At 37.7% G+C, this 26,053-nt stretch overlaps 1 long non-coding RNA gene across 2 annotated transcripts in view; it reads left to right on the top strand.

Moving 5' to 3' along the window:
• The window catches only part of LOC141562852 (uncharacterized), a 148,037-nt gene that overhangs the window by 17,578 nt on the left and 104,406 nt on the right, over window positions 1–26,053 (top strand). For both annotated transcript variants that reach the window (XR_012488265.1, XR_012488266.1), the window contains exon 2: window positions 17,510–17,650. This is a non-coding gene — a long non-coding RNA (uncharacterized LOC141562852). The remainder of the gene's footprint in view (window positions 1–17,509; window positions 17,651–26,053) is intronic.

The raw sequence follows: 26,053 nt of genomic DNA, 5'->3' as shown, positions 1-26,053 counted from the left end.
AAACCTCATAGGAGGGAACTGATTGCTGTGCAGTTGTACCTGATGCTTTGTGACGTATGGTCCATGGGATTTTCTTGGCAAAGATACTGGAGTGATTTACCATTGCCTTCTCCAGCTCAATTTACAGATGAGGAAGCTGAGGAAAAAAGAGTTAAGTGATGGCCTGGGGTCACAAGCTAGTATCTGTCATAAATAAACATTTGTGAAAAACCTACTGTCTGCCAATATTATTATCTCTGTGTTATAGTTGAGAAAATAAAATTTAAAGAGGCTAAATGGCTTGTGCAGGATGATGCAGTTTATGTCTAGAATAGGATTTGAACTTGGATCTTTCAATTCCAAGTCCCATTTTCTATCCACTAGCCCACCTGGCTGTCTTTTACATCTCTCAGCTGAATCATAATGAATTTCTTTTTCTATGTCTTCTTTTTTCCTCCTTATCTATGGTCAATGTCCATAGGCCTTATTCATTCTCTGCTCTTCTAAAAAACTCTCTCCTTCCAACTCTGCCCAGCTGAAGATTCCCTCATCTTTCTCTTCCCACCTTTTCCTCCAGTTTGGATATTACATTCCCTTGTAATCTCTCCAATGAGGAGCTCATAGCACTCAGACATCTTAAGGGCAAGTCCCATTGATTTCCGTTCAATTTTCAAAATACTTAGAATACATGTTTATGATTTTTTTTTTTTCTTGCTGAAACAATTGGGATTAAGTGACTTGCCCAGGGTCACACAGCTAGGAAGTGTCTGAGGCCAGATTTGAACTCAGGTCCTCCTGACTTCAGGGCTGGTGCTCTATCCACTACGCCCCCTAGCTGCCCCATGTTTATGATTTAACATGGACATCTCTGTGCAAATTAAGACAACTCTGAGATACCACTACACACCTGTCAGATTGGCTAAGATGACAGGAAAAAATAATGATGAATGTTGGAGGGGATGTGGGAAAACTGGGACACTGATGCATTGTTGGTGGAGTTGTGAAAGAATCCAACCATTCTGGAGAGCAATCTGGAACTATGCCCAAAAAGTTATCAAACTGTGCATACCTTTTGATCCAACAGTGCTACTACTGGGCTTATACCCCAAGGAAATACTAAAGAAGGGAAAGGGACCTGTATATGCCAAAATGTTTGTGGCAGCCCTTTTTGTAGTGGCTAGAAGCTGGAAAATGAATGGATGCCCATCAATTGGAGAATGGTTGGGTAAATTATGGTATATGAATGTTATGGAATATTATTGTTCTGTAAGAAATGACCAACAGGAGGAATACAGAGAGGCTTGGAGAGACTTACATCAACTGTTGCTGAGTGAAATGAGCAGAACCAGAAGATCGCTGTACACTTCAACAATGATACTGTATGAGGATGTATTCTGATGGAAGTGGATTTCTTCAACATAGAGAAGAGCTAATCCAGTTCCAATTAATCAACGATGGACAGAAACAACTACACCCAGAGAAGGAACACTGGGAAATGAGTGTGAACTGTTCGCATTTTTGTTTTTTGTCCTAGGTTATCTTTACCTTCTAAATCCAATTCTTCCTGTGCAACAAGAAATTTGGTTCTGCACACATATATTGTTTTTAGGATATTCTATAACATATTTAACATGTATGGGAATGCCTGCATCTAGGGGAGGAGGTAGAGGGAAGGAGGGGAAAATTCGGAACAGAAGTGAGTGCAAGGGATAATGTTGTAAAAAATTACCAATGCATACATACTGTCAAAAAAAAGAGTTGTAATTATAAAATTAATAAAAATAAAATTTTAAAAATAATTCTGTCTTTGGAAAAACAGATATTCTTTACAAGGTAAAAAAATATAAAATCTACCCTTTTAAAATTTTCTCCCGACTTCCAGTATCCTACCCATTCTCTCTCACTCAGGCTTAAAACTATTGAGTCTTTGGTCCATCCTCTTCTTTCATAACCTATATTTACTCAGTACTTCCAGTTTTTCTTTCAAAATGCCTTTAATATACATCATTTCCTCTCTATGCCTATTACTAATATATTAATCTGAGTTTTTATTACCTTAGGCCTGAGCTAATATAACAATCTTTTATCTCTGTACTTCTATTACTAGTAAAATAATTTTTTTAAATGTAGTTTCATCTTGTCATTCCCCTGTTTGAAATTTTTAATGACTCCCCAATTTCTTATTGCACCAATTACAAATTTCTCTATTTGGCTTTTAAAACTTTCTCTAAGCAATTTGGAACTATGCCCAAAAAGTTATCAAACTGTGCATACCCTTTGACCCAGCATTGCTGCTATTGGGCTTATATCCCAAAGAAATACTAAAGCTTGGAAAGGGACCTGTATGTGCCAAAATGTTTGTGGCAGCTCTTTTTGTTGTAGCTAGAAACTGGAAGTTGAATGGATGTCCATCAGTTGGAGAATGGTTGGGTAAATTGTGGTATATGAAGGTTATGGAATATTATTGCTCTGTAAGAAATGACCAGCAGGAGGAATACAGAGAGGCTTGGAGAGACTTAAATCAACTGATGCTGAGTGAAATGAGCAGAACCAGAAGATCACTGTACACTTCAACAACAATACTGTATGAGGATGTATTCTGATGGAAGTGGAAATCTTCAACATAAAGAAGATCCAACTCACTTCCAGTTGATCAATGATGGACAGAAATAACTACACCCAGAGAAGGAACACTGGGAAGCGAATGTAAATTGTTAGCACTACTGTCTATCTACCCAGGTTACTTATACCTTCGGAATCTAATACTTAATGTGCAACAAGAAAATTGGATTTACACACATATATTGTATCTAGGTTATACTGTAACACATGTAAAATGTATGGGATTGCCTGTCATTGGGGGGAGGGAGTGGAGGGAGGGGGGGGATAATTTGGAAAAATGAATATAAGGGATAATGTTATAAAAAAAATTGCTCATGCATATATACTGTGGAAAAAAATTCTAAAAAAAAAAACCTTCTCTAGATTGGCCCCCTTTTATTCATGCAATTTTATTTCCAGTACTCCCAAAATATTCTCTTCTATAATTGGGCCTATCTCCAAACTTTCCTATGAATTCATTGCTCTCATTCCCACCATTCTGCTTTTGATAAGGTTGTCTTTATCATCTAGAATAACAATTTTCCCTCTTTACTATTTATCCTATTCTTCAAGGTCCTAGTAAAGTTCTAAACTCATTGGTCTCGTCTTATAAACTCCCTGCACATTTACAGTATATATAGTGTAATTCAGTACTTAAAAACCCAGACGTAGATACACACATATTGGCTCACTGACCATATTGTGATCTTCTAGAGGGCAGAGACTATGTTGCATCTTTTTTTTTTCTATATCACCTTCTATACCCAGATCAGTGCTGGAGGCCTGAAAGATAGTATGGGGAGCGGGCTTGTGATTTTATAGATTTAAAAAGGAAACTCCCTTTACCAAGGCAGATCTGCCACTTCTAGTCTCAGACTGTTACCTAAAGCTTGAGAAGTTAAAAGACTGCTGGGTCATACAACTAGCAGAATATGCAGATCAGGATTTGGAAAAAATCTTCCTGAGACCCACTCTCTATCCATTATGTCCTGCTGCCTCCCTTTTGTCACTTGAATACTTTTAAAAAAAAATTTCTGGTACAAGTTACGTGCTGAAAGTAATTCTTTTAGGTTACAGACAACCAAGATTGCTGAAATCCCCTGAGGCTTCCAGCTCTAGTCTAAAATGCTCTATGGTAGGGGAAGTAAAGCCTCCTCCTCCCCCCCAAATCCAAGAGAGTGAAAGCAGCGATCACTTGAAGGTTTAAGTCTCTGGGGGGAAAAATAGCTGAAAAAAGAGAAGGAAAAGAGGGAAAGCGGAAGCCTTTTCCAAGGCCTGTAGATTAAGTATATTTAGATACTCCCTAAGTAAGGAATCAGAAGCAAGCAGGTCTCTGCCATACTTTAAAACCAGGTTATCAGGGGGAAAAAAGAAACTTGCTTATGGAAAGATCAGAAAATCTGAGATCATTACTGAAAAGGATTGTAAGAAATTATCTCCTAATCCCCTGTTGAAGACAGAACCAGTCTTGGTCTCTTTTTGGTGTCAACCTCTGCTGAAATCTAATGTTGTCAAATCAAAAAGGGGACAGATCCGGAATTTGTAACCCTGAAGGAAAAAAAAAAAAGAGGCTAGCTGTGTATCATCTTAATCAAAGGATGCGCCACCCTTAGCTGGAACTCTGTCTTGTCCCCTGGCCTCTGTGATCCGTGTGCTGGAGGTTAAGGATTTGTTCAAGAAGATGGGTTTTGATTAAGTGTTTCATATGGTGTGATGTGACACACTCTTTATCACTGGAAAGGAAGGTTGGGGGCCAAAGAGAGCTTTTTAGCTAGCTCCCAATATAAATTAGGAGTTTCAGGGAATGATACCTTGCAGACACCTTGATCTTTCAAGGGTCCAATGAATGTAGGTGTGTTTGGCGAGATGGCAGAAAAGCCAGTTTTCAGGTTCCCACACTAATGGGCTGGTTACCCACTCTTGGAGTTTGACTCGAGATATATAACACAAGGATTCGCCGCCCCCCACCTCTTCTAAATTCCTCTATTTCCTTGAAGTCCTGGGCAAAGGTCTCTGTGTCTTATACTCCTTTGGAATTTCCATTTCTGTGTTAGGCAGTGTCACTTGAGGAAATCTTGAAGCATTCATTCTTTTTAGTGGCCACTGGCAGCCCCAATCTTGCATGAATTGAATTCAAAGAGGAAGCAGTCTAAGTTACTGACTACTTTTCCTAAGAACTTAGCTTTGAGTCCATAGCCAAATTGTCCCACCCACCACCACCACGATCAAAGGCTCTACTTAAATTTTCCTCCCTAGCTGTCTCCTAGAGAGAGGAGAGGTTAGAGCAACGACCTCCTCCTTACCAATTGGGAATGGTAAGATACACCTGAAACTCCCAATTCTGACCCCATTTTCAGAAGTGAAGATAAAATCAGACTGTGGTTACACTAACCATTTAATACATACTTATATATTCCTTAAGGGCAGAAACTATGTGTGTTTCTTATTTTTGCTTTTGTTTTTTGTCTTTTTATCCCTAGCACCTAGCACAATGCCAGTCACATAGTTAAGTACTTAATAAAAGGGTTTTGGTTGATTGAAAGAAAAGCAAAAATAATCTCTGCTCTCAAGGAGCTTGAGTTCTAATGCAATGTTATTTAATACCAGAGGACTGATTCTAAAGACTATTCCCCACTTCCTAACAGAAAGGTTGTAGACTCAGTGTACAAAATGGAACATATACATTTTAGATCTGACTAATCTGGGAATTTGTTTTTGTTTGATTATGCATATTTGTTACGTTTTTCCCCAGTGGGAGAGGGAGCAGGGAAAATAAGTGAAAAGATAGAGAATAGATCTTTAGCTGAAAAATTTTTTAAAAATTAAATTAAATTAATTTTTTTATTATAGCTTTTTATATACAAAACATATGCATGGGTAATTTTTTTCAGCATTGTCCCTTGCAAAAACTTCTGTTTCAACTTTTCTCCTCCTTCCCTCCATCCCTGCCATCTAGGGGAGGTAGTCCCATACATGTTAAATATGTTAAAATATATGTTAAATAAAATATGTATACATATTTATACAGTTATCTTGTTGCACAAGAAAGATCAGATTTAGAAAGAAGGTAAAAATAACCTGAGAAGAAAAAACAAAAATGCAAGCAAACAACAACAGAAAGAGTGTAAATGTTATGTTGTGGTCCACACTCATCTCCCAGAGCTCTTTCTCTGGCTGTAGCTGGTTCTGTTTATTACTGCTCTATTGGAATTGATTTGGATCCTCTCATTGTTGAATAAAGCTACATTCATCAGAATTGATCATCATACAGTCTTGTTGCTATGTATAATGATCTGGTTCTGCTCATTTCCCTCAGCATCAGTTCATGTATACAGCCTCTGTATTCATCCTACTGGTCATTTTAACTGAAAATTTTTAATTTAAAACTGAAGCTTAAACTCTTTCTTGTAGTTGCAAGGAACTACATGAGTGGACAATGGGGAATGACTGAATAAATTATGCCATGAATGATGTAACGGAATATTATTGTTCTATAAAAATTGATGAGCAGGCTGATTTCGGAAAAGCCCAAAAGACTTATATGGATTGATGCTGAGTGAAGTGAACAGAACCAGGAGATCATTGAACATAGTAACAAGAAGATTATGTGGTGATCAACTGGGATGGACATGACTCTTCTCAACAATGAGGTGATTCAAGGGAATTCCAATAGATTTGGGATGGAAAATGCCATCACACCCAGAGAGAGCTATGGAGATTGAATGTGGAGGGAAGCAAAGTGTTTTTACCTTTTTTGTTTGTTTGTTTTTCTTCCTCGTTTTTTCCCTTTTGGTCTGATTTTTCTTGCACTACATGATACACATGGAAATATGCTTAATAGGATTACACATGATTAACCTATATCAGAATGCTGTCTTGGGGAGGGGAAAGACAAGGGAGGGAGGGAGAAAAAAAATTAGAAATCAGAATCTTACAAAAATGAATGTTGAAAACTATGGAAAAATACTACTGAAAATTTTTTAACAGCTTGGGAACTTAGGCAAATTAAGTGACTTGTCTGTAGTCATACCAATGAAAATGTTGCAGCTAGAATTTGAACTTTCCCCCTACTCCTTTCCTACACATCTGTCAAGATTCAGTTCAAGACCTTTTCAGGATATAAAGCCTTTTTCTAGTCTACTCCAGCCCATGATATTTTCTCATGTCTGAATTTCTGAGACTTAATTGCTTTATCAATTCATTTGGCACTTAATCAAGGGACAGGCTTGTGACATTTCTTATATGAATGAACTGTATCATCTAACTTTAAATGCATTTGTACCTTGTCTCCCCAAAGACAATGTAGGGTCCCTAACAGCAGGGACTAACTCCTACTTACTTTTAATCTTCACAGAACCTAGCTCCATGGTCTATACTAATTAGGATCTTGGATTGTCAACTTGATGACCCAAAGTATCCTCTTCCTTATCATCAGTTATTATAGGGTGTCCCAAAATCTTAGTCCGCTTTTTAAGTTTTAATAGCTGCTCTCAGAGTTCACACCAATTCAATTCAACAAGTATTTATTGAATATCTCTATAATCAGAACAACAAAGGAGATACTAGTTTTAGGTAAGACACAATCCCTGCTATCATAATAGTATTAACTGAATGATAATAAAGATTAATACTAGGATGGTAGCATTATAAACAGAAAGTTGTTTGTCTGTTTCATACAAATAATACACAGGAGATCTTGCTCTACATTTTTAACATTTCACAAACACCACCCATATCCCCACAATGCCTTTTATCTACTTTGTATATTTGAAGAATGGGCAGTTAGTATACACATAGAATCATAGTTCACGAGTCTCTTATGCTATATTTTCCTTTATTAGGTTAATTGGTTCAAAACCAAAGTAATATAATCCAACAGGATAAGAAAATAAGTGATAAATTTCTCATACACACCTGAATATTTCCTGACTATTTACCACATTGTCAAAGGTTTGAGAGGATAAATACAAGGACTATATGGTGAAGGGGCAAATGTGTAAACAACACATTTGGTTTGGACCACTCAAGTTTTTCAACACTGAAAAGCTGATTGTCTTCTAGTGACATACAATTCTCTTTTGCTCTCTGATGGTTTTCTCCGATGAATTGCTGTTGATCTTTGCTGTCATCTGCTAATTTTCAACTGTGATGTGGTTCTTCCCCAGTTGGGGGAAAGGGATCTGCAAACTCTTTCTGTGTAGCCCTAAGGACTATCTTGGCTTTCTTGTACTGCAGATTCCAGCCATCAGAATCCAGTCAGCTGGCTATGGAAGATCTTAGATATTTTAAGTCTGTCTTTTGAGCTCACAACATTTTTTAAAAACGGAAAACAAACTCATTGTTCCATTATTTTCTTTGTAGTGTTATTTATCTATTTTTAAAAATTCTGGCAGGTGCCATCAAGCTAGAAAGTCTTTATGATTGATGCAGTGATACATGCACATGTATGTGCAGCATATCTATTACCAGCGAAAGGCCAATCTAGAGAAGTTTGGAGACGTCTATTACTAAGCTGATCATAAATAACTGTCGTAGACCATTTACTAAATTACAGAGGGATCTGAAATCATAGCTTCTTGATGTATAATTTGCTTTTAATATTTCAGAGTATATCTTATTATTGAAATTTAAAAATAGACTGTTACTGCTATTCTATTTTTATTTTTAGACTATAAATATTCTAAAATTTAGCATGGCATAGTGGGGAGGGAACTGTTTTTGAGTTCTGACATACACACAGCCTTTGACTTCAAATAATTCATTTAACCTTTCAAGCAATTTTTTAAGATTATAAATTATAGATAAGCTGCCAATCTTTATGAATGGAGAAAGTTTCCACACTAGGTGTTCCTTATACAAATGAAATCCCACATTCATAGCCTTCCAAAAAATGAAATGTCCCCTCATTCCACAAAGACATGTAGAGTTGTAAAAGAAATAGAAAATAAAATAGATTATAAATTAAATGGAAATATAATAAATAGGAATAAATAAATTTGAGATAACATCATGAAATGAAATTTTAAAATCATCACAAATAAATATATTTCTCCCAAACAACAGGAGAATTATAGCCTGATATAGTATAACAAAATCTAGCACCCCTTTGGGAGCCATATGGTTTAAGAGCAGAGAAAGGAAGATACAGGAAGCAATCTTTGTCAGCATTTACCTGGACCTAGGAAAGTGGCATCAGGTTTAGTTGTTTGTCCTTTGTCCTTTGTTTTCAAACAGTGACAAGAAGGTGTGATATCTTGACTCCTGCATGAATTGGATTTAAATGAGTCAGAGCCAGCCTTACTTTCTCTTCCTGAGGTATCAAAGACAAATAAGAAAAGAAAGGACAAAGAAAGGACAAAGTCAAGATGATCAGCAATGGGAGCAGTTAGAAGGCATAGTAGATAAAGCACCAGCCCTGAAGTCAAGAGGATCTGAGTTCAAATCCTGCCTTAGACATTTAAGATTTGCTATGTGTGTGATTCTGGGAAAGTCACTTAACCCCATTGCCTTTTAAAAGAAAAAAAAATCAGCAATGGCCCAGGGTATAATGAATAACTTCAATGTCTGACCAAATTTTAGGCACTTCACAGAACCTATTTCAGCAGCCTTCATGGCCATTGGAACACATTGTTCCCAGCCATCCAGTCTGCCAGGAAAAGCCTTCAATGCTTAGGGAAGACCTCCCCCTAACTCACTGATGGGTTTGAGGTCTGTTGGTTACCTTCAGCCAGGGGGTATGGCGCATTCCAAGAGGACCAGGACCTCTAGAATGAGAGCTTTTTTCAGGGCTGCTCTTCCACCTTGGGTGCCACCTTTACCCAATGGCTCTAAGAAGCTGTAGCATACCCAGCAGCCATACCCTGCTAACGGCTCAGTGGATGAAAATGAAGGGGCTCATTTAGATGACCTTTCCGGTACCTTCGGACCTGGATCTGTGAGTCTAGTACCTTTGATTCCCCTAGGCAGCATTTTCCCACTTGCCACAACTATTATGAAGCAAGTCGTAAAGAAGTATTAGCATTTTGTAGCATGCGATCACTTATTTGGGAAACTGTAGAAGGCATCTAGTTAGGATAGTAGAATTCTAAATTTGGGGTCAGAGAGGCTGGAATCCAGTTGCAGTCTTAGATACGACCTGTTTGACCCTGAGCAAATAACTTAATTGTGAAAGCTCCAGATCTGATCATAATTATTAGTTTTTTTTCCTCTCTTCCCACACCAAACCCTACTCTTTGTCCACCCTGCAGCCTCCAATTCCATCCCTCAGTTCTTTCCTACGTTATTACCTCTGCATTAGCCACTCCATCCCTCATCTTGACCCTCTAGTGAACCAGTTGAACCCTACACTGAATCCCTTGCTCTTGAATCTTTAATCCCCAGCCCTGCCAAGCTTCAGCCTTGGATCATTTCCATCGTCCGCTGCCTTTACTCCTATACATGTGCTGCCAAGCGAAGATGGAGAAAATCCTGCAAGATTCTGACTGGAATCACTGCAAATTGATGCTAAATAACTGGGTTCTCACGGCCGCTGGGCAATCCTTCTACACTTCCCCAATCAATTCATTATCCTACTCTCCACAGAAGTTCTTCTAAAGCTTCCCATGACTCCCTAATTCTCTCAGCAGAGAAGCTTCACTCGTGAGATTCATTCATCCCTCTCTGGGGTCTATTTCTGTTGCATCTTTGGGATTCCTTCCCATGACCCAGTAGCCTCCTCACCCTGGAAGATCCCTTCCCTCTAAATCTTTTTCCTCTGACTAGAAATCCTTCAGAAATCTCCACTTTAAGTACCCAGATATTCCTCTGAACCCTTTCCTTCTCTCTTAAAATATAAACTCCTTGAGGACAAGAATTGTCTTTCTTTATAAATTATATTTATATTGCCAGCATTTAGCACAGTGTCTGGCAAACAGTAAGTGCTTAATACTTATATAATTATATATTATAAAACAATAAATGCTTATATAAATTAATATGTTATATAGAATTAATATAAAATATATATGATATAATTATATTATAATAAATGCTCAATGACATAACTATCTCCCCCTTCTCAAAGACCTTTTCTTTCTCCTATAATTATTGTCCTACTAGTCTTAAACTTTCTGGTAGAGGTAAATGAGCTTGGAAAGTGCTAGCAATTACACTGTCTGGCAAACAGTAAATGCTTAATAAATGCTTATATAATTATATATTATACAATAATAAATGCTCATATAATTATATATTACATTTAATATTTTATGTATAATATAATTATATTTTAATAAATGCTCAATGAGCATTGACTTGACATATCTATCTTCTTCTCAAGGACCTTTTCTTTCTCCTTTAATTTTTGCCCTACTAATCTTCTTAAACTTTCTGGTAGAAGTAAATGAGCTTGGATTTTGATGTGATGTGTTTCACCCCCTATCCTTTGAGCTATTTATCCTGAGTCATGAGACCAGGGTACTTGTCCACAATGAACCCACTGATCATGGTGACATGAAGTAGTGATGGTAGTGACAGCAGCTGGATTTTAGACTTCTGGCTTGATATTTAGGAGAATTTTAATTCCTGCTCTGATTGTTTTTTTTAAATTTTATAATTATAATTTTTTGACAGTATATATGCGTGAGTAATTTTTTTTACAACATTATCCCTTGTATTCATTTTTCCAAATTTTCCCCTCCCTCCCTCTACTCCTTCCCCTAGATGACAGGCAATCCCATACATATTTTCTTGTTGTAGGGTAAGAATTGGATTTTGAAGATATAAGTAACCTGGGAAGAAAAACAAAAATGCAAATAGTTTACATTCATTTCCCAGTGTTCCTTCTCTGGGTGTAGCTGTTTTTGTCCGTCATTGATCAACTGGAAGTGAGTTGGATCTTCTTTGTGTTGAAGATTTCCACTTCCATCAGAATACATTTTCATATAACATTGAAGTGTACAGTGATCTTCTGGTTCTGCTCATTTCACTCAGCATCAGTTGATGTAAGTCTCTCCAAGCCTCTCTGTATTCATCCTGCTGGTCATTTCTTACAGAACAATAATATTCCATAACATTCATATACCATAATTTACCCAATCATTCTCCAACTGATGGACATCCATTCATTTTCCAGTTTCTAGCCACTACAAAAGGGCTGCCACAAACATTTTGGCACATACAGGTCCCTTTCCATCTTTAGTATTTCTTTGGGATATACGCCCAGTAGTAGCACTGCTGGGTCAAAGGGTATGCACATTTTGATAACTTTTTGGTCATGGTTCCAAATTGCTCTCCAGAATGGTTGGATCAGTTCACAATCCCACCAACGATGCATCAGTGTCCCAGTTTTCCCACATCCCCTCCGACATTCATCATTATTTGTTCCTGTCATCTTAGCCAATCTGACAGGTGTGTAGTGGTATCTCAGAGTTGTCTTAATTTGCATTTCTCTGATCAGTAGTGATTTGGAACATTCTTTCATATGAGTGGATATAGTTTCAATTTCATCATTTAAGAATTGTCTGTTCATATCCTTTGACCATTTATCAATTGGAGAAGGTTTGATTTCTTATAAATTAAAGTCAATTCTCTGTATATTTTGGAGATGAGGCCTTTATCAGAACCTTTAACTGTAAAAATATTTTCCCAATTTGTTGTTTCCCTTCTAATCTTGTTTGCATTAGTTCCTGCTCTGATTGTAATTCTGCGCTTTGGTTTCCTCAGTTAATGGAGGAATTCACCCTAGAACATCTATTGCTGTGAGGGTGACCACTTGGCCCCCAAACCCTTAGTATTCAATTATTGGGGACCAAGGATGATGAAACCATTCACCTAAGCATCTAGTTACCGAGATTAGAAAGCTACCAAGTAGGAGACAGGGCAGCCATCTGTTTGGGGTGAGAATAGACCATCTCTCTCTTGCCCCACAATGAGCTGTCTATCCTTACTTCACAGCTAAAGAAACTTTTCATGCATCTTCCTCCAGATACAGTTTGTGGCTCTTGCCTCATTTGCAAGAATTCCTAGTTATGGCAGGCATGTAGCTAGTTCCTATTTTCCCTCTCTCTGCCCCTCTCAAACCTCCACAAAAAGGTCAGTCCCACACTAATTTTATTTCAAATCTAATGTTAAAATGAACACATACTTCTCCCCTGATATGCGCAGAGGTCCTTGCTGTTTTGCTCCTCTGGCTAGTGGCTGCAGGCCTATGTCTGGGAATGGTTCCAGAAATGAGTGAGCCAAACTTTGGAAGAATTTATGATTGACTGATACTTTATAGACTGGGAGTGAATGGCTTTGGAAACAGGTAGACGCCCTACCCACCTGCAGCCCAGTGAATTTCTTAGATCCCTTTCCCTGAGAGGAACCTTAGAGTCCATCTAGTTCAACCTAATCCTGAACAAGAACCTCACATATCTGCCAAGTGAGCATCATTTTACTTTTATCTTTAATTGGAGGGCAGAAGACCTGTCAGAATTTCTCACATTTTGTCACATTCAGAAACTTGCGACTACCTGGGCAAAAGTGGCATTTCTAGTGTTGGGCTAGTTTGTGGGAAAACAGGCCTCTGTTGAGCAGGTATTCCTTCAGGAGTTTAAGAAGGCTGGATTACCGAGGCAAAATAAGCAACAATTAAAAAATCCCCAAACATCCACCCATCCAATTCCTTGGATCATATAGGGCAATAGTGTAGTTAGTCAGCTCCTTCAAAAAGCGGAGTTATCTGTAATACCCCTGTCCTGCTGAATTAATTTTGAAAATGTTTGTTCAGGCCTAGTTGACATAAATCTTCTTGACCAAAGGTAGACACATTCCTATTAGGATTCATCTTATAAAAATGTTAAGCAGCATCGTTTCCTGAGACTTTCATCCAGACACCTCCTTCCAAGTTAACATTGACTCATTAACAACTCTTTGGATTCAACTAGCTCCATATCTACTTAACTGAATTATAATTGAAGCCATCGATTCTTAGCATTTTCTATGTCCTGACTCATTTGGCAGTCCAGTGAAGTCAAGAATTGCCTTCATAGAATAATGTAATAAAACAAACAACCAAACCAAATAATACATGATTACAAAGGAAACCAGTTATGTTGAAATAAGTTCACTGGATTTATTTCAGTAATCTATTTTCATTCTTCAATCTAAATATGGACCCAAGGTTAAGGATTTCTGGTCTAGCCCATGGCTCTTTTTCTTATTCATAAAGATAGCATGGTTAAACACTTTGTTGAAATCAAAGAGTGCTATTTTTATCCTGACTTAGTCTAGTTATCTAGACTAGTCTTCTCAAAAAAGGAAATGAAGTTAATTCGTTAAATAAAGTTTTTGAAGAAGCTATGATCTTCTAAATGTTTACAAATGATTCTTTTAATCACATATTCTAGAATTTTTCCAGAGACAGAATTCAGCAGTTTTTAAACTTTGCCCTTTTCCATGCATTTGAAAAGTAGAACCATATTTTCCATTCTCTTGTCCTATGACCCCTCTATTACTCATCAAGACCTTTCAAAAATTGCCAACAATATGGTGCATCTGTGAATTGATATCATCATTCTGGAAAGCAATTTGGAATTGTGTCCCCCAAAAGTTACTAAATGGAACTTATTCTCTGACCCAGTGATATCAGGTATCTATATCCCCAAAGAGTTTAAAAAAAAAGAGGAAAAAAAGTACTCACATGTACAAAAATATTCAAAGCAACTCTCCTGGTGGTGGTAAGAAACTAGAAACTAAGTTGAGAAATTAGTTGAGAACTGGCTGAACAAATAATGGCATATGAATGTCATAGAACTTTGTTATTGTTTGTCAATTAGTCATATCCGATTCTTCCTGATGTCATTTGGTGTTTTCTTGGCAAAGATACTGAAGTAGTTTTTGCCATTTCCTTCTTCAGATCATTTTAGAGATGGGGAATGGAGGCAAACTAGGTTAAATGATTTGCCCAATAGCTAGTAAGTGTCTGAGGCTGAATTTGAATTCAGGTCCTCCTGATTCTGGGCCAGTGCTCTGTCCACTATACTACCTAGCTGCCCTGCAATATAATACTATTGTCCAATAAGATATGAAGATAATTTCAGAGAAACCTTGGAATAATAGGTGCTAATGATAATAATATTCACATAGTGTTTTAACATTTGCAAAATGCTTTACAAATATAATCTCATTTCATCCTCACAAAAAACCTTAGGAGATGGGTGCTATTATTATTCCCATTTTATAAGTGAGGAAACTGAAGATAGAAGTTAAATGACTTGGCCATAGCTACGAAGTTGGTAAGTTTCTCAGATCGGATTTGAACGCAAGCCTTCCCAACTCCAGGTCTAAGGCTTTCATCACCATGACATTTGCATGCCAGGGAAGACTTACATGAATTGATGCAGAGTAAAATAACCAAGAGAATAATTTATACAATAACAACACTGGAAAGACAAACAACATTGAAAGATTTAGGAATTCTGATTAATGCAACCACCGTCTACAATTTCAGGGGACCCAGGATGAAACACCCTCACTTCCTGACTCAGAGGGCAGACTGAGGCACATCCTTTTCAGACATATGGCCCAATTAGTTTTGTCTGATAATACATATTTGTTGCAGCAGTTTCATTTTTCTAAATTTCTTTCCTTCCTTCCTTCTTGGTTTCTCTTTCTTCAAAGGAAGGGGTTAGGAAGGATAAAAAAAATAGATTTTTTTATTCATTAAAAAATTTAATTTTAATGTAAAAAATTAAATAAAGAATATTGGGTCTAGAGTCAGGAGATCTTGGTATAAGTCCCTGCTCTGACACTTAAAAGCAAAACAAAGATTACCCATAGGGACTCAGCAGGCACATCTGTATTTCCTTTGGTAATAAGTTACTTAGGTACTCTTAGTACCTAAGAACTAAATATAGTTCATCTGGGCCAGGGAACATTAGCTTATTAAAGGCAGCAAGGTGAGGACTTACTGTTTCTACTCCCTGTTAACCAGAATTACTATGTCCTTCCCAGTTTAAAAATCATTTCCCCCTGAAAGCAGAAGTGAAGTTGATTGCTTCTGCCTCGTCCTTATATATCTTCATCACCTCATCTAGCCTGAGCAGTAGCCCTACCCATTCTGTAACCCGTTTCCCCCAACACAGTTACGAAAACAAACTCTCTTATTGCTCCTTATCATTCCTTCCTGCCACTAGTTCATTCTGGGATTTAGCTTACAGGATCATGTTAATTTTTGTATTCATCCTTGCCCTGACTTTCTATGTCTTCTCAAAAATCTCAATTCATCAATTAACCTCCTTGTGAATTTAAATTGCACAGGGATCTTTTAGTCAGGTCCTTTCCCACTTCATCAGCATTATATTTTCTTCCCAGAACTGTAGTCTTCAGGGCTCCCTGTTCCTTTTAGACCAACTAGCAGTGGAGATATGAGTTTGAGTTCATTAAGCTCCCTCCTTCAACAGCAAAAGTAGCTCCCCCCCCCAGCTTAAATCTTGGATGTTGATTTGATTTTCATCCTTAGAGCAAAGGAGAAGGGAGACTCTGCTTCTGAGCCAGGGACTAGGTGAGTCTTAAAATCAGTGGCCAGCTGGCTAGATGACAAACCTCAAGGAAGAGTAGCAGTATGTTCATGGTACTAGGAGGGAGGTAGAGCACATTGGGGAATGGGAAAAATAGATCTTTACTATGGTGGTTGTATGAAGTAACACCCATTTATAGTGCACAAATTAATGATCTGACATTTTTCCCTGGGATTTGAATTTGGTTATTGTGCCATATCAGGCCAGCCGACCAGCCAGCTCATTGATGTTTGCTCCAAGTTTTACTGAAGATAGCAAAGGTTTACTTCTGGTTCCTCTGCTGTGGCTCATTCCCAGGATGGCTTTGACTTTAGAACACTTTACATATTACGGCCTGAATTTCTGGTGTACACTTGTCTCCTGACCCAGAGTTTGATTGACTCTCTCCTGATTTGTTATTTTCCTCCTTATCTCCTAATATCTTAAAGTGGACATGACAAGAGCTTGATTAAACAGCCTATTTGGGGACATACAGGGCTCCACGAGGTCACTATATCTTTTCAAAAATAGAACTAATATATTTAGAGAATTATTTTATGCTAAAATGGCAAGCAACAAGAAATGAAAAAAAAAATACTCAGGGACATTCCAGAATTAAAAAGCACTTGCAGTGATAATCTAACAGCATCTTTCACAAGAAAAATCCTTAACCACTTTATTACTTGAGCAGCCTGAATATTGATAACTCACTATTACCATTATTCATGCCAATGCCGTTTCCCCACAAATAGAAGAAACCAATCAAGGAATTCGACAGTAACAATTCAGCAAACACTTTTAAGTGCCTACTATGTGCAATGACCTAGTGAGATATTCTATCTTATGAATAATTAAAAGAATCAGAAGAATGATGATATAAGTTGTCTTTGTAGAAGACTTATAGGAAGTCATGGATGAGTATTATTTAGAATGAGGAAAAGCAAAGGGTTTCAGTCTATACCAATGGAAGGAATAATATAATAATAATAAAAAACAATCAATTAACAAGTGTTTATTATGTAACTACTATGTGCCAGGTTAGGTGCTGGAGATCCAAAGTAAAAAATATGGTAAAGAATTCACACACACACACATATACACATACACCTAAAGGCAGAATGTGAAAGGAGACAAAGAGAGAAATTTGAGAAGGAAGCAGTCACTTTTCACTGATGAAGGAAAAAGTGGCAGGATCAAAGAAGTCCTCATGAAGGAGGATGCTTGGGAATTGGGATTTGAAGGATTTCAACAAGTGGGAATGTACAGGAATTGTACTCTAGTACCCATTAGCTGCTCAGAAGAGAAACTGAATAATGCCATAGACGACAAGACATATCTTTGAAAATTTACAATTCAAAGTCAAGGTCTTATTTTATGATGGATTTTCTTTTCTTCCCTCCTTGATACAGCTCTATGTCCTCCCAAAGTTTGATACAATCAGCATAATGACAACCAGCAAACAGGAACATGATGAAGACCTTACCATCCATAGGGATCCTCTTTTCAACTTGAATTCTGCCAGATCACTTCTATAACTATGCTGATCTGTGGTGAGCATATATCTTTGTATTTTGTGTCTTACCTGACATTTATGACAATAAGATTATTGAATAAGATTGTCTCTTCTGTTATGTCTTTCAAGAAATCTTGAATGATTTTGATGTATGTGTAACACGGTCAATAAATCCATTCCTTACAAACATGCTCAAAGTACTCAGGTGATGCAATTCTCTGTGGGCTTTGGAGCAGGTGCAAGCATTCTGTAACTGCTTTTAGTCAGCTGACCATGTTATGAGGCATGAGACTGCATGTGTGGTTAGAACTAGGTAGGATTCAAAAAGGCAATGGTTTGATCTTTCTCTCTCTCTCTCTTTCTCTCTCTCTCTCTCTTTCTCTCTCTCTCTCTCTCACCATATTTGTTTAATATTTTATTTTTCTTCTAATTACAAACAAAATCAAATTTTAACATTCATTTAAATTTTTTTCAATTTCCAAGTTCTCTCCCTTACTTAGGTTATACATGTTCAGTCATACAAAATATATTTGCATAATAGTCATGTTGTGAAAGAAAACATAGACCAAAAAGAAAAAAAACCAGAAAAATAACGTTTTTAAAAATATGCTTTTATCTGCATTTAGATCTCATCAGTTCTTTCATCCCAAGTGCTTCAGAAATGTTTTGGTTCATTGCAATTTTTAAATTCAATATAATTTTATTTTTCCAATTACATGTAAAGACAGTTTTCAACATTCATTTTTTATTAAAGCTTTTTATTTTTCAAAACATATACATGGACAATTCTTTAACATTAGCCCTTGCAAAACCTTGTGTTCCAATTTTTCCTCCTCCCCCCACTCTTTCCCCTAGATGGTAAGTATATGTTAAGCATGGTAGAAATATATGTTAAATCCAATATATGAATACGTATTTATACAGTTGTTGTGCTACACAAGAAAAATCAAATCAAACCAACTTTTTAAAAAAGAAGCAGAATAAAATGCAAGCAAGCAAAAATGAAAACAGTAAAAATGCTATGTAGTGGTTCACACTTTATTCCCATAGTCCTCTCTCTGGGTGTAGATGGCTCTCTTCATTACTGCACAAGTGGAACTGGTTTGAATTATCTCAGTGTTGGAGAGGGCCACGTCCATCAGAATTGATCATCATATAGTCTTATTGTTGACATATATAGTGATCTCCTGGTTCTGCTCATTTCACTCAGCATCACTTCATGTAAGTCTCTCCAACCCTCTCTGTATTCATCCTGCTGGTCATTTCTTACAGAACAATAATATTCCACATATATTCCATAACTTATTCAACCATTCTCCAATTGATGGACATCCATTCATTTTCCAGTTTCTAGCCACTATAAAAAGAGCTGCCACAAACATTTTGGCACATACAGGTCCCTTTCCCTTCTTTAGTATCTCTTTGGGATATAATCCCTGTAGTAACTAACACTGCTGGATCGAAGGGTATGCACAGTTTGATAACTTTTTGGGCATAATTCCAGATTGCTGATACTGAATTTGAACTCAGATCTTCTTGACTGCTGACTTCTTTGTTCCTAACCATTGTACCACCTAGCCAAACATCCTAATAGGAAACCTTGCCAGGCAAAATTAGTGCTTTCTGGAATTGATTGTAAAAAGGGACAAGAAGGTAATGGAGAATATATATTGTTGGTACCTATTTTTCCCCCTCTTTCTCTTAATTTTTTTCTTCCCCTTCTTTGTGGGGAGAGGTATGAAATGGATAAGGATACTGGAAGGGACTATGTTGATTTAGGGAGCAAGGTCTGAATTGAAATATGCCTCAGGCAGATGTGAGATAGCCCATAGCCTAGAGCTGAGCTGGAATTCCACTTGTGAGCTCTTACACAAATATTTGACTTTCTGAGTTTCCATTTCCTCATCTAAGAAATGGTGGTAGTTATGAGGCTCACAGGCGATGGTGTATGTATACAAAGCATTTTGTTAGCCTTAAAGCCAAACATGGACAACCCACAGCAGGGGTTTTCAGCAACATAGCAGCAGCCACCAGGAAACACAAAACAAAAAGATTAAAATAAAATAGAGTTATCTTTGTTTCCTGCTCACTTCTTGTCTCTCTTTTACATTTCTCAAACACTCCTTTAGCCCTCTGCTTAGGAGGGCTCATCCAACCCTACCCAGTCCTTCCATCCATCTATCAAACAATCAATCAATCAACAAACACCAATTAAATACCCATTTTGTTCTAGGTACTGGGGAGCCTATATTCTCATGAGGCAGACAACGCACACACATATAATACATGACATTCATAGTATCATAAATTCAGAGTAGAAAAGAAATTGAGAGCAGAGGCCTCTGGAAGCCAACCCCCTAATGTCCCATTTAACATGTACAAATGAATACTGGGAGAGCATTAGCTGTTGGGGAGGTTGGGGTGCCATCCTCAATATCCAATATAAGTAATTAGTTCAATAATATAGGAGACAATCCTTTTTAGATAATTTGCATTGTGGAAAAGAACTTAGAGATGGAAAATGTGGCAATATTGAGACAGGTGTCTACTCTGGCCAACCACCTTCCTTGCCTCGTCTCCCAGGGAGTAAAACATCCAGCTTCTACAATGCACTGGTAAGCCATCCATCGCCAGTCTCACTTAGAACAGGTTTTGTGCCCACAGAGCTCAGGAAAGCCAGGAATAGAGGAGGCAGAGGGAGAGTTGGGATTGCCACAGGGAACCATAACTGTCTAAAATGTGGAAAGTTAAACGCTCCGATCTGGGAATGTTCTCGTAACTATGTTTCACTCGAGCGCTTCTTTACCCCTTTAGCACTGGCTAGCTTCAGTTGATGGGCAGCACATTGGTTGGGATTATGGCACATTGTGACAGATGAGCTTGGCAGGTGGCTCTAGAGCCAGGTGACTGGACGCTTGCTGGATATGTGCCGGCAGAAGTAATTCCCTCCCTAATTCCAAATCATTTTTTGATAAGAACAAAAACTATATACAAATGAATATTTCCATCTTTATTTCAAATTCTAGGTTTCAACTGCAATATTAATGCTACTCCACAGTGTAATTTACTTGTAATAATATATCATTATTTCCATTTTACAGTTCTCTTCTTAAAGTAGTAAAGCAAATGTTTTAAAAAGCACAAATAGCTTCACCACAATTCTCCATTCAGCTTAAGAATTTGTGCTATCCTTTCAGAATTGCACATAATTGAAAACAATGAAAACCCCCATGTGCTAAATGCTCTAGTCATTAAAGCATTTTTTACTTTAGAATAAAAGAGCCTTCTCATGGTTGTATTTATTATTTTTCTATAAACCCAAAACATACTTCTTCCTCTGTTCCCAGACTGACATCTGCTGGGGATGTCAGGCTGACCGTCTTTCTCAAGGTAGGACCTTCATTCAGCCCACCACTTATCAGCAGGGAAGCATGGTCAGACTCTGACCAGTCACTGCAGCCGTTGCACTTTCCTCTTCATTTCAATAGTCAGGGTTAGTCAAAGGTAGCACTTAGTAAATGTGTGTTGCATGAGTTAATGAATGAAGTAATAGAGTGAAGTGGTGGCTTTTTGATATCCATGGCCTTGCTTCTTCTGAGAAATAAAGTATAGAACTGTGTAGAGCCTGAAAATGAACTACGCTGAGATTCAGTTCAGTAATAACTTACATTTCTTTAGTCACTTACTGCAGGCAGAATACTGTGATAAAGGCTGGGAAATATGAGATGGGAGGTAACATATACAGATAATCATAATATGAATAGTGTCAACCTTGATACTGGCAAAAGAACGAAACTCAAGAGACTGTCTACCTGAACCATTGTGCAATAAATGTCCAATAGCAGTTCGTTAAGTCTGGCAAAATGTAAAGGGTAAAAATAAACAGTGTCTTCTGCCTTCTCCAACTATTTCCTCATCCATTTCTTTCCCGTCTTTTCTGAGATTCTGCCCATCTTTGACTGAATTGTCTCCCTCATGAAAGTGATATTGATTGTCCCACCAATGAGTTTCTTCCAGGTCTTACAAGGTGCATTTTTTAAAAGCCCTGGTACTTCAAGTCAGAAGGGTGGGCTTTACTAGGTGGGTGACCTATAAAATGGGCACAGTAAGACCTATTCCACCTATCTCTTGATGGGATAGTTATAAGAAAAGAAAAGTGTCACGCAAAAGTAATTAGTGTTCTTTATGCTTTTATTTGTCTTCCCTCAACAATTGAGTCCTCATCTTTAATTTCCCTAGTTCACATTTAGTCAGTCACCATGCTTTTTGATTGACATTCCCATTCTTTCCTGTTTTGATGCCATTCTTCTGATCCCAAACCTTCCATGGCCCCCCATTATTTATGAAGGAAATCCAAACCTCTTGGCATTCAATGCCTTCCAAATCCAAATGGTTGTCTCCAACACTCCCTAATATGAGCTCTGTTTTCCAGAGCAAGCATTGCCTTTACCTGCCTCTGTGACTCTAAGCAAGTAACCGGAATATTTTAGCCATTTCTCTCTTAATCATTCAAGGATGGGCAGAATTTTCTTGCTGGATATAAACTGTCTTTCCGCTAAGTAGTTTTTAAACTTTTTGGTCTCAAAACCACTTAATCTTCTTTAAATGAGGTCCCTAAAAAGCTTTTGCTTGTGTCGATTTTGGGTTTCACCTTTTAATATTTACTGTATTAGCAAGGAGAACTAAGTCTGGTGTGCGAGCCATTTTCGGGGTTGCTCATCCACCTCTGGGGTCCCACACTCAGCTCTCACCTGTGGCTCCCAGACGCTGTACCATCCCCCAGCAAACTGTCTCAGCAGATGGGCTAACCCAGGTTGAGAATAACCCATGGGTGAGTTGAGGGGGTGCCTCCCTCAAATCTGTGGAGTATTCCCCCAGCAGAATACTTGGATGAGAACAATTTGTTCCAACAGCCATGAACCGTAGCAGGTGCCGTGGAATACTTAGAGCTTGATCAGATATCAAAGATCAGGGTCACTGCATCTCCCGCCATCACCAGCTGTCCTGACTTGTGTCCTGCCATTGACCCTCAATGACTCTGGAAGAGAGAGTGAGGCTGATGACTTTGTGCAACTCTGCCTCTCACATAAATTCAATTCATATGCAAGTCAAAACATCACCTGTGATGACCTCGGTCCTCTTTCTTTATAAATGAAAGACAAACAACAATTAGAAATAAAAACTGATACAATTTAAAATGTCATTAATTTAAGAATAACAAAAATTAGCCCATTACATGTTAACATAGATATTTTTATGAAAAAAATACCTAGTTTTTAAAAGGGAAAAGACGGAAATTGCTTTATGTATTTTTGCAAATTTCTTTAACATCTGGCTTGGTAGAAAAGGGCCGCTTTTGATTTCAATCTGCTCTGATATGATGTTGATTGAAGAATATTAAGTAAATCCAGCTTCACTCCGAGATGTAGTTACAAAAGGGAGGGTAATTATAATAAGCAAATGATATCTCGGAATCATTATGAAAATAGTTTTGACCTTGCAGCCTGCCAGAGGTCCTCAGGGCCCCCAGAACCACTGCTCTGTGTCCTGATAGCTCTTTATCCATCTTCTGTGTTGGATTTAATGCCGTCTATTCTGTATTGTACTTTTTTTTTTTTCCTATTTTAAAGAGCTTCAACTCCTTGAGAGCCAGGTATCTCTCTCCACATCATTGTATCAGTTTCTCAGGAAATCAGCAAATCACAAGATCCCAGATTTAAAGCTGGAATGTTGGCTGAATGATCTCAGCTTCCCCACCTGCTCTGCCCCCCCTGTCCAGTGCTGGCCCAGTGCTCTGCATCCAGTATGGCAATGTTTTAATTGCATACTTGTTCCACTCTTCAGTCCGTACTATTTGCAGCCTGGAGTAGGAAAGGACTAATACATCTAAATATTGCTTTTTCAATCCTGGCATCATCATTAGCGCAGAGATGTAAAGCTGGCAATCGGATGCCCATAAGCTTAGAATCATAGATTGTTAGAGCTGAAAAGGACCGCAGAGATGATTCAGTCTAACTTCTCTGATGACAGATGAGGAAACTGAGACCTTTCACTCAAAGCTTTTAGGGTTTGTCTAAAGGCACTACATGTCTATTCAGAATATGTTTTTTCAGAATATCAGTGTTACAGGAGCAATCGCTCCTTTTTCTCACTTAAGGTAGAAAACTTGGGAGGATAAAATTAGCTAGGCATGTTAGGTTCGTAAAATACTAAATTACAAGTAATAATGTAATATAATGTAACGAAGTGACATAATATAGAATATAACATAAAAGGCAAAACAAATCCAAAGTACTATTAACCTTCTTGCTGAATTCAACAGGTCTTATCGTATCTGTAATGTGCAAGGCACTGGGCTAGACACTGAAATTCAAAAACAAACCCAAAACATCAGCACTCTTTGCCTCAAAAAACTTAGAATAATTAATAAAAACTAGCATTTAAATAGCACTGTGGGATTCGTAAAATGCTTCTCAAATACGTTTCTTTATCATTTTATTCTCACAACTCTGGGAGGCAGGTGCTTTTATTCTCCCTATTTTACAGATGAGGAAACTGAGACAGGTTCAGGTAAGTGTGTGAAGCAGAATTTGAATTAAAGTTCTCTGGGCTCTAATCCGTGGTTCTTCTCCACTGCAACCCCTTTTGCCTACTTGGAAAGATAAAATATGTACTTAAATAAGTAAGATACAAGATAGAATGAGAAAGTGCAAAATAAAGTCTAGCTTGAGAAATCATGAAAGGCTTCATCACAGCTGGGGCACATGATGTAAACACGGTCTGCTCAACATGAGAAAAATCGTCCTAAAGGTAAGATAATTAGATCAGATTAAAAATCTCATCCTCCCAGGATATAGACAAGGAAGGAATACAATTCAAACTTCTCAAACTTAAGTGATGATTTAAGGTTTGCTGAGCACTTTGTATAGATTATTTTAGCTACATTTTTAGCAATGAAACTTTGCTGGCATTCAGTGTATTAGAACAGGCCTGTCACCCTGGCCTCCCCCCCCCCCCCTTTCTAAATTTGGCAGTGGAAGGTTACCGTATACACTGATGAGTGCAGTTCAAAAAAAGCTAAAAATCTGTAATTATGGAACTAGAGGAAATTATTTTTGCTGGAGAGTATATGTATGAGAACAGCCCATGACTCCATAAATGACTCACCCTCAGGCACCGCTGTTTAATTTACAAGCTATTTATCTCCTCCCAGACACCCCAGCAGAAACAATTATCACTTAGTAATTTGTTGATCTTATCAAGGCCCTTAGATCTGTTACCGTTGCTTCCACCAATACAAATGCTACTTGAAATAAACAATTTATAATACAGCCTGCTACTTAATCATGCCCATATAATCAGGTTGTAATTGATTTTAGGATGGCAGAGACTTTATTTAAAACTGTTCTGTTGTCATTTCTAGATCCTGCTCTCTGCTTCTAAATACCACGTTTTCTGAGCTATGTGTGCTAACAGGATCCGGAGCTCTTCCCTTTTAACGGAAGTTAGTTATTTTGTGGAAGTGAGAAAAGCTCCAACGTCCGGGATGTTCTCCTTCCTTATTGCTGCTTTTGCAATTCATAATACCCTTCAGGGCTCAGTTCAATCCACAGGGGGATTTTCAGAAAGCACTTTTCCCCAGTGTTCCTCACTGCCCTTCTAAACTGACTCTTCATTTGGGCTTCCCTTGGTAAAGATACTGGAGTGGTTTGCCATTTCCTCCTCCATCTAATTTTATAGATGAGGAAATGGAGGCGACTAGGGTTAAAGTGACTTGCCGAGAGTCACACCGCTAGCAAGTGTCTGGGGTGGGATTTGAACCTAGTAAATTGAGTTTCTTCTGACTCCAGGTCCAGCACTCTGCACTATGGCGCCACCTAGCTGCCCTCATTTGAGGTAATATTCAAATAATGAAACAGCTGCATACAAGTTGCTGGAAGATTTGATTCCCTGTTTCAACTTGCTCTTGATCCTTGATGCATCAATAATAATAAAAACAATAATAAAAAATGATGGATAATAATAGCCCCTATTATGTACTAGCCACTATGTTAAAGTGCTTTACAAATATCTCATTCTAATGTTTTTATTAAAGCTTTTTATTTTCAAAACATATGCATAGCTAATTTTCAGCATTCATCTATGCAAAACTTTGTGTTCCCCAATTTTTTCCCTCTCTTCCTCCCACCCCTTCCCTTAGATGGCAAGTAATCCAATATATGTTAAACATATGCAATTCTTCTATACGTATTTCTACAATTATTATGCTGCACAAGAAAAATCAGATCAAAAAAGGAAAAAAAGGAGAAAGAAAACAAAATGCAAGCAAAGAACAAAAAGTGAAAATACTAATTCATTCAATTTTGACAAGAGAAGTACTATTATTGTCTTCAATTTACAACTGAGGAAACTAGATTTAGTGATTTGCCCAAGAGCACTC

The sequence above is a fragment of the Sminthopsis crassicaudata genome, chromosome 3 (genome assembly GCF_048593235.1).
Source record: "Sminthopsis crassicaudata isolate SCR6 chromosome 3, ASM4859323v1, whole genome shotgun sequence".
Taxonomy (NCBI): domain Eukaryota; kingdom Metazoa; phylum Chordata; class Mammalia; order Dasyuromorphia; family Dasyuridae; genus Sminthopsis; species Sminthopsis crassicaudata.
Note: the sequence above shows the minus strand (reverse complement) of the source record. Positions and strands in the feature narration are given on the sequence as shown.